Here is a 9,078-nt window from a genome sequence, read left to right on the forward strand (position 1 = left end):
TTTGAGTGTCGCCACCAGAAACTCCAGTATCATAACAGGATTAGAATGGAAAAACTTCAAATAAAGTTCATTCACAGCATAACTAAGGGACCAACTTTATCCCACTTTTGCATCCCACTGGATTTTTGAAGCAGATTTATGAAAAAAAACCTCCATTTCTTTTTTACATGAACACGTGATATAAACAAATACTTTTGATAATTTTGGTAAATGTGGTTATTAAAGAATTATAAATAAGATCGTTTGTTCATTTTCCTGTTAAAATAAGCTTGTCAGTGCTCTCTAGAGGACACATTACGTACCTGGGGCACTTTGACAAAACTACTGTTCTTTACATTTCGGTATGAGTAAACGGTAAAGCTCAAATTTACTGTCGCATCACCGTTCACTAGCTGGGGAATTATATACCTTTTTCGGAGGCTTGTTCAAAGAATATGTCCTTAAACAACAACTCTGACATGTCGAACTCTCTGCTGCAGAGAAAAATAACCTGCAGAAAGTTTAGGATTTTACTTGAGCTTCAGGCTGTAAACAAACAGTTATTTGCATTATGGTTTATTCTGCTTCTCAAGTAATCAATTAGTTGTTTGGTCTATAAAATGTTAGAACACGCTGAGGTCCATTATAAACTCCCAGAGCTAAAAGACATTATGTTTACTATCATATATGAGAGAGGAAATCATCAAATTACCACACTTGAGAAGATGGAAGCAGTAAATGTTTTGCACTTTTGCCCGAAAAATGACAGTTAATCATTTACAAAATAGTTGCAACATCATTTTTTGCTGATTGACTAAATCGTCAGCTCAAGTAGAGCGGATATCCGGGTCATTAACTGTAGATAGACTAACTGTTTAAGCTGCTGTGTTTGAATGACAATGAAGCAAAGATAAAGGGATGAAGGGAAACAGACTGAAAACCTCTACAGTATGGACGGGCAGAGTGAAATCACAGACGCAGAGAGGAAAAGGAGTGTGTTCGCAGCCCGTCCTGTGAGTATACGCGGAGGCCACCAGATGCCAGATGGGCCTGTTCAGGGATGGTTTATGGATTAAGAGCTGAGCAGAAAAGGGCAAAGAGAGGAGGTTCGGTTTCAATGTTTCTTTCCAACCTGCCAAACTTCCCTCATGGACGTCCTGACAGTCATTAAAAAAAGCTTGAGCTGTTGATTCCTTCAGGCACGCTGCCAGAGGTGGTATGAAGAGAGTGCACCTTTAAGTCTGGCGGTAAATCCCACGGATTCACGCTGAGCCGCAGACAGACACCTGCAGGACATATGATACTGTGTATATTTCATCTCAGTCTTTGAGCTCAGGTATATCACCATCACTACGCTTTAGCTCAGATTTAACTCAGAGGAACACTTCACTCTGGTCTGTAATGTTACTCCTCCACAAAATGCTTCTTTGTAAAATAAGCCATCAAAGCATCAGAAATACTATCTACAACTGATCTATAATTAAATAATGAAATAATGGAAAATAACACTGCATAATGTGAGAAATGTTCTTTTGTATCATTTCCTGTATTCGCAATTAAACCGTTCTTTTCATCCAATCCCTAATTTGTCCATAAAATCTAGAAAAACAAATTCCACAGTTTTAACTTAACTTATGTTTATATCATATCTTACAAACTAATGTAAGGGGGCTTATTTCATGACAATAACCTACTTAACTTACCTGTTTTCTCCTAAACTTGTGTCATTTCTTTCTATTTCAGTCCTACTTTTCCCAAATTGCCTTTCGACAACCTTTAAAGAAGAGCTTGAAGTTGTTACATTGAGCTGTGAGCTGTGCGTGCAGCGGCGGAGAGTGATGGTGATATTGTTAGCACCGTGTCAGAGGTCAGGGGTCCCCGAGGTGGGTGGTGGTGGTTAGAAGGGAGCTGAGATAACACCATGAAGGTGGTGTAACAAATCTGGAATTAAATGAGTTCTGGTTGAAGAAGAGACAAAATAAACAAAAATTCTGATCCACCGATGAACATCACAATGAAATTGTAGTTTTGTTGAGCTGAAGTCTGTTATTTAAAGTTATTTAAAGTGCACAATCTATACAAACATAACACGTATCTATAAGTATCTACCTATAGAAAATGAGAAGAACGTGAAACTCTGGAAATTCTTTATCTACTGTTGCAAGTTAATACTTTTATGAAAAACACTATTAGGTAAAATATACTCGGTTGTTTTTTTGCAGCCTTCAGTCATTCGGAGGTTGGGTGTGTAATAATCTCTTTGGGATAACTTACTTTCGATGGTCCTCGGATCTGCAACTTGCACAAATGAGTGTCACCTTTCTCTCACTGTTAGCATGTCCGATGTCATTTATGTAAAAAGTAACTGGAGACGTCAGATAAATGGAGTAAAAAGTACAAATTTCTCTCTGAAATAAGTAAAAGTAAAAGGTAGCATAACATGGAAATACTCAATTAAAGTACAAGTATGTCAAAGTTTTACTTAAGTACACTACTTGAGTAATTGTACTTAGTTACATTTCACCGCTAGTGGTCACTGTATATTACTGAAGAGTCCACCAACACGTCTGCACATTTTAACTCAGTAGTCTTTGTAATATTTTGGCCACTTACTTTACTTACCTCTGACTTTCTGTTAATGAAGTTTGATTGTTTGAAGTCTGAAGATTTCTTTTAAGATGATTTTTAAAGACTCTTTAAGGGGTATAGGTAAAAGGTGTGTGTGCATTAATGTAAATGACAGCTGTATAAGGAGGGTAATATCTGCAGAAAACTTAGCAGAGCCCTTTAAACTATCTACCAAAGCTGTTCTAGAGGAGCTCACATGATAGTGATGAGAAGGGCACAGCAACCTTTGTTACTCTGACTTCATTGTGTTTCGCTCTTCGGTGAAACTCTGAGTGTGAGTGCAGAACCCTATCCTCCGCTCTGTGAATAGCAGCAGGAGGGGGGGGGGGGGGGGACAATAGTGGTGGTTTGGGTGTTTCCTGCATCACACACTCTGAGAGACCAACCTTTGGTTCATCGCGAGTCCCTCATCAAATATTAAACCCGCTGTCAGTCAGCAGCAGCAGCAGCACAGCCGGACCTGGACGGGTAACACTTTTCACAGCTGGTGGGTTGCTGGTGTTGGATCGACTGTAAACTCTGTGGTGTTTGGTGTCACAAAAGTCACTGAAACTCATGAAAAATGATAATAATGCCGATCATGTTAGCAGTGCGTCCTTGGTTTGATCCCAGCTGCTTTCTCTTCATTTCTGCTCTCTAATAGAGACACGTAATGCAGCAAAAGTACAATACAAAATGTAATTCCGTCCTAGCTGCATATCCAACATTGCTTGTTGATATTTGTTCCTACCATTATTTGTTCATTCTTAAAGAAAGCCAATAATTGTGCACCTTTGTTCGAAGTTGTTGGCAAAAGAGTTTCCTTTTTTGCCACTTCGTCTGTGATACTTGCCTCCCTTTTTTATACATTTCTTTTGCTCATGATTTATTGTATCCAGTAGGGATGCTTTACATCATCATGGTACTAGGAAACACTTTCACCATCATGGTGGAAACGACCGATACAGAGTTTACAGTGACTGTAAATCAGTGCTCATCTGCCAGAGCAAACAAAAGCTCTAAAAAACAAACTTTCCAAACCTATGAAATTAGTTTCAGACCGTCGTGAACTTGTTTTACTAAATTTCATTCACATTCCTCCCAGTGGGGATTAATTCCTTTCAGATGGCTCTCTTGTGAATTGGTTCGGGTGAAGGAAGGCAGACGATGAGATGGATACAGAAACCTCCTCTTACATCTCCCCTCCACCCCGCTTCTTTGTGCCAGTTTTGGGATTAGTCACAGGATACCACAGATATTAATGACTCCTGTTAAAATGAATATTACGTGTCATCAAATCCCCCATTGCATGATTTAATTTCCACACCCCGGAACATAATGGTGGAAAATATAACTCCTGGACCTGTCAGAAAGCCTGTAAGTGGTGTTAAGTCCTGTCAAACGAACAAAAAAGGAAGAAAATATTTTTCGCAGGGTCCATCACGGCTATAATGTTTCAGCTGACATTATCCCTCGATACACCTGAGACAGGTGACTTTTGCGGTGAGAGGATTATCTCTTATGGAGTTTGAAGAGGTTCCTATTGTCCGAGGCCAGGAATATGAATAACCAAAGAGCTGGTGTCGCTGAAGGGGGGAAACGTTGGCAGTGAGCTGACACAAAGACGAGATTAGCTCATCAAAATATATGAATTAGTAACACAGTGAGGACGCTTTGGATGGTACTCTACAGCTTCTTCATCAGACCCACCTTTGACCATGAAACACAGCTATTGGTGCGGTTATGAATAAGTGATTGGGTTTCTAAATTTGACTCAATAATTCAGAAGATAATTGGCCCGGCTTAATTGGCGTTGGAGCATAAAAGATTCAAGCTGCCTCTTAAGTGCAGCACATCAGGCGCCACTTATAATGATGACAGATGGCTGTTTGTTGGGTTGGGTGTCAGGTAGGAAGGCTTTGTCATATTCACACTTCCCCCTTGTGAGGAGACGGATCAGGTTTTTCCTCCCAGAGCGCTACATCGTTTCTCTTTTTCATACGCCAACTGCGACTGTGGTGAATTATTGAGACACAGCAAGCCGATGAAGTGCCAACCAGCGGCCCTCTGTGGCCGCCCACGTCAAATGTTTTGTTTCCGTTTCTTTGAACTAAACTTAATTAAGTTCTTCACGGAAAATGTCTCAAATGTATTTATTTGACCTAAACTTTTGCCCCTCAAATTACCAAACCCCTCCCAGAGAGCACGCACCAGCTTATTTGTATTCATTAGCTCTACGTTAATGAAGAGGTTCATTAACATGAATAATGCTGTGATCTGTTATGAGAAGAAAAAACATCATTTTCAACTTTTCCATTTTTCACAAGCGCATAATCACTAATGATACAGTTAGCATTGAAAACACACAAAAAAAAGCTCGCTGATTTTCTCCTGAATCACACATGAAAACTCCTCATTGTACGAGTTAGCCGTGCGTGTACACACACTTAATGTCTTCCTGTGTTCAGCGTTTTCTTCATTTCCCGTCCCTAATTGCCTAATAATTTAAACACACTTAAGTTGGCTCATTAGCTGTGTATGAAGACTTAAAGGGGGGGGAAACACCTGTTCATTTACTTAATGAACTCCAAAAAACTGTGTTCAGGGGCAAGAAAATAAACCGAGACATAACATAGTGGTCTGAAGACCTACAGACCTTTAATGGAACTCCAATAGTAAAAAGTGAATATCAGCATTTGTGCTTTTGTTAATCTACGTGTAGAGACAGGCTGGAGCTGCTTTCTAGGACTGTAAATCAAGTGTTTCCTCCCTTTGGCCTTCCACTGGAAAAATAATGAAGGGATTCATGAGGCCTGGGGCAAATATTAGGAATAAAGTAAATATCCAAAAGAAACCATTTGGGTTTTATTAATGATATTTCCGTGTGTGTGTGCACGCGAGTGAGTGAGACACAGTCGGTGAGGAAAATTACAATTTTTGCAAGTGGAGCAAAAACTGACATTAAAAGGAGTGCTAAGATCGGGCCTTAGTGCACGTCTCTGCATTTATACAGTTACAAACATTTGTCTTCCTGTCAACAGTGATCCCAAGAGGCGGAGCTTACTTCTAATCGCTTACTGTCGTCATGTGGCCGCACACACTTGCTTGTTCCACTCTTGTCTTTGCCCTTTGTTGTGTGTTATATTCTTGAAACGCCACATTAAGTAAACGTGAGCACAGATTATGACCGATTCTCTCGCTCCATAGTCACCAAAGTAAATATTGGACCCATTTTTCACGAGTCGCATATCTTCTGAACATTCTAACGCTAAAATGTTAATTTTGCAAACACAAAAAAATCTGGAAAAACCTTTCTCTGATGCAGCAACACACTTGTTCGCAAATGCCTTATCTCACTAGTTTTCATAATGATAAATATGGCTGTTAGCTGTGTAAATATCTAATGCTAGCAAAAGAAAATGTTTAAACAACCATCCACACAGCGGTCACAACATTTCTAAACGAGGTGGGAGGATTGGGGGGAGAGGTGACCGCGCCCACTCAGGAGACATAGTGTATACTATTTCAAACCATTGGTGGAGCTTGTAATGCGCCATCTTTGTTATGGAGCATCTTTGGTATTACAGAATGTTTTTCACACGGGACTCGCAGCTCTTGTCATCAGTGATCGATGTGGCGACTCGGCCTGTGCCATCCTCGCCAGCACCCTTTGCTCAAACCTCTGTGTGCTGGAAACCCAAGACCGCAGGCCACAAAGGGCTCTGTAAAGCATCTCGCCCTTCCCTCTCAGTATAGTAATTAACCTGCCTCTCACCTCGCTGTCCAGCAGCGTCCTCGGAACAGCCTGGCAATCACCAGACACTTCACACAACAGCCTGCACACGGGAACTTGACCCTCATGGGTCCCTTTCTTTTTCTCGTGACGCTTTTCTCCGCGGCACTTCTCTTTCCAACTGATGGCGGCCTGCCATGCCTCGCACACACGCAATGTCATCACATTCTGTAATGACTCCGTGTCTCGATTAAAACGGTTTGACAGACCACTGTGAATTAGGAGCTACTTGTAAGTGATTTCATATGTTATAATATGGGACAGGAAAAAATGCTCTTGATGTGCAGCTCAAGCGGTTGAAGTCCGTAAATCACAGGCTCCACTCTGTCCATAGGCAATTTTCAAAGTAAGAAAACATTAAAGACTTATTAACTTTTAGTGGACTTTCAATGCGGGTCAAGAAATGGAAACAGACTAAACAGCCAATAAAAGCATGAGCCCATCTTTGGCGTAAGTCATGACAAAAGCAGCCCTTAAATCAGATGTGAACAACTCTGCCTTGTTCATAGAAACTCCACATCCAGCATGCAGCGTGAAGCTTTGGGGCAGACCAGCACCTTTATTTCCATCAATAATTTCCTCTCCACGGCTGATGACCTTCGAGCCCCCAGAACAGGCTGGTTTTGATTAACAGTGCTGTGTACTATATTATAAGTGAGACCTGCAGGGTTTGTGACGCCGTGATGGATACTCTGAAAAAAATCACACCATCCCAGTTTTTCCACACTGCCCACATTGTGTTGGACAGAAGAAGGAATTCTAACGTCACCTCGCATTATATCAATGCGTTCGTGCTTCTCAATACTTTTTCCAGCATACAATTTTTGTTACTGGCAATTCAGTGAAAGAACATTGTCTGCTACCACTAAGAAATGACCCAGGCACTGTCTCGGCACATTTCTTTCAAACATTTCAAGAAAAATCCGTTGATTTAAACATTTCGGTGCTGCTCTGTATCGTGCCAGTCACACATTTGACTATATATTGTTGTTGGCTGGACCAGCAGGGTGGTGTTGTGATTGGTGTCACGGTGCTTCAGCCAGAGGGCCTGGGCTCAATTCCCCTTGACAGCCAAAATCCACCCTGCTGAGGTGCCCTTAAGCAAGATATGGAATTCCCAGGGATACAGCTCTGAAGAGATGCAGTTCAGACTGCGTGGAAATAACGCAGCCCCCTCATATATTTGAATGGCACCGCTCCGCTGAGGGAATGAGGGTCTCCTGCAACCAAACACAGGGTTGTCTGGCATACAAACATGAACCCGGTAGTTTTCTTGGCTTAACTGTTCACTTAACAAACAATGTGACCGAAGATTACCTGATTGCTGCCGTGACGGCAAAATATTGGGGCGGCTGTGGCCTTAGAGATAGAGCTGGTCGTCTTTCAATCAGAAGATTGTCGGTCCAGTCAATGTTGAAGTTTCCTCGGGCAAGACACTTAACCACAAATTGCTCTCGTAGGCTGTGCCGGCGGTGTATGAGTGGTTCGTAAGTCCTGATAGGCAGGTGGCACCGTGCAAAGCAGCCCCTGCCATCAGTGTATGAATGTGTGTGTGAATGACATGTAGTGTTAAAGCGCTTTGACTGGTCGAAAGACTAGAAAGGCATAGAAGTCCATTTACCATTTTACCATTTACCATAACTTTCCATAAGCCTAAAAAAATCTAAATCTCAAACTGGACTTCCTGGAATCGTAATTATTTGTCTCATCGGTAGCTGAAGTAACACCCATCAACACCGTCATCAAGGCAGCTTTTTTCAGTGTGACTTCCCTGAGATCAGAGATCAGACTAAAAGATATCAGTCGATATCGATAACATCCTCTACCAACAGACGAGCTCCGTTATACTTTGCCAAAAATAACTTGTTCTCCTGTTCCTCTTAAAATGATTTGCTTCATCCATCAGAATCTCATCACCTTCAGCTTTTGGTCAGTTCCATGTTCTCTTGCATATATATGATATGATGATATGATAAATGTAGCGTTTCATTTATTGTTCTTTTCTACTTGTTGAAACGTTTTCTAATCCCTTTGGATAACATGAGAAATGAATTGCCGTCAAGCTAAAAAAAATAAGTAATTTTTCTTGATTCCTGGGAAGTTGACATGGCGGAGGTTCACTGATGATATGTACTCACTGTGAAGCATGTCGTTTCTAAAGACACCTGGTGGAAAATGTATAGTGCTGAGCTTTCTGTTCCTTGGAAAGAGACGGGATAGAGCGACCACATATTTTTTAACACATTTCAACAGATTTCTTCTTTTTGAGCAGTCGTCTCTGGAGGGAAATGAACACCTGAAGCAGTCACTCATGGATGTCAATAAACATGGACTTGTACTGTATAACTTGTCATCTTCACACACTATTGTTTCTCCGCTGAGGCCACTGACGCCTGACTCATTTTGAAGGCTCCACAATGAATGAATTTTCCAGTCAAGTATGGAGTGAAAGTTCCACTCTGTCGCACGTTAAATGGGACATAATTTGAGGTACAGATGAACATGGTATTAGCATACTTTCACAAATCCAGATGGGATATGCCCTCTGTAATTAGCAATAATGCTCAATTCATTTTGGCTAAGACCATTATTTTCTCCACAGAGCCACTTACTTAATCCCACAGCCATGCTTCTTCACCACAAAGAAATGCCGCAGTGGAACTTCGACGTTTATATTCACACTTTTCAGTGTCTCAAAG

Source organism: Pholis gunnellus, assembly GCF_910591455.1.
Source record: "Pholis gunnellus genome assembly, chromosome: 10".
Taxonomy (NCBI): domain Eukaryota; kingdom Metazoa; phylum Chordata; class Actinopteri; order Perciformes; family Pholidae; genus Pholis; species Pholis gunnellus.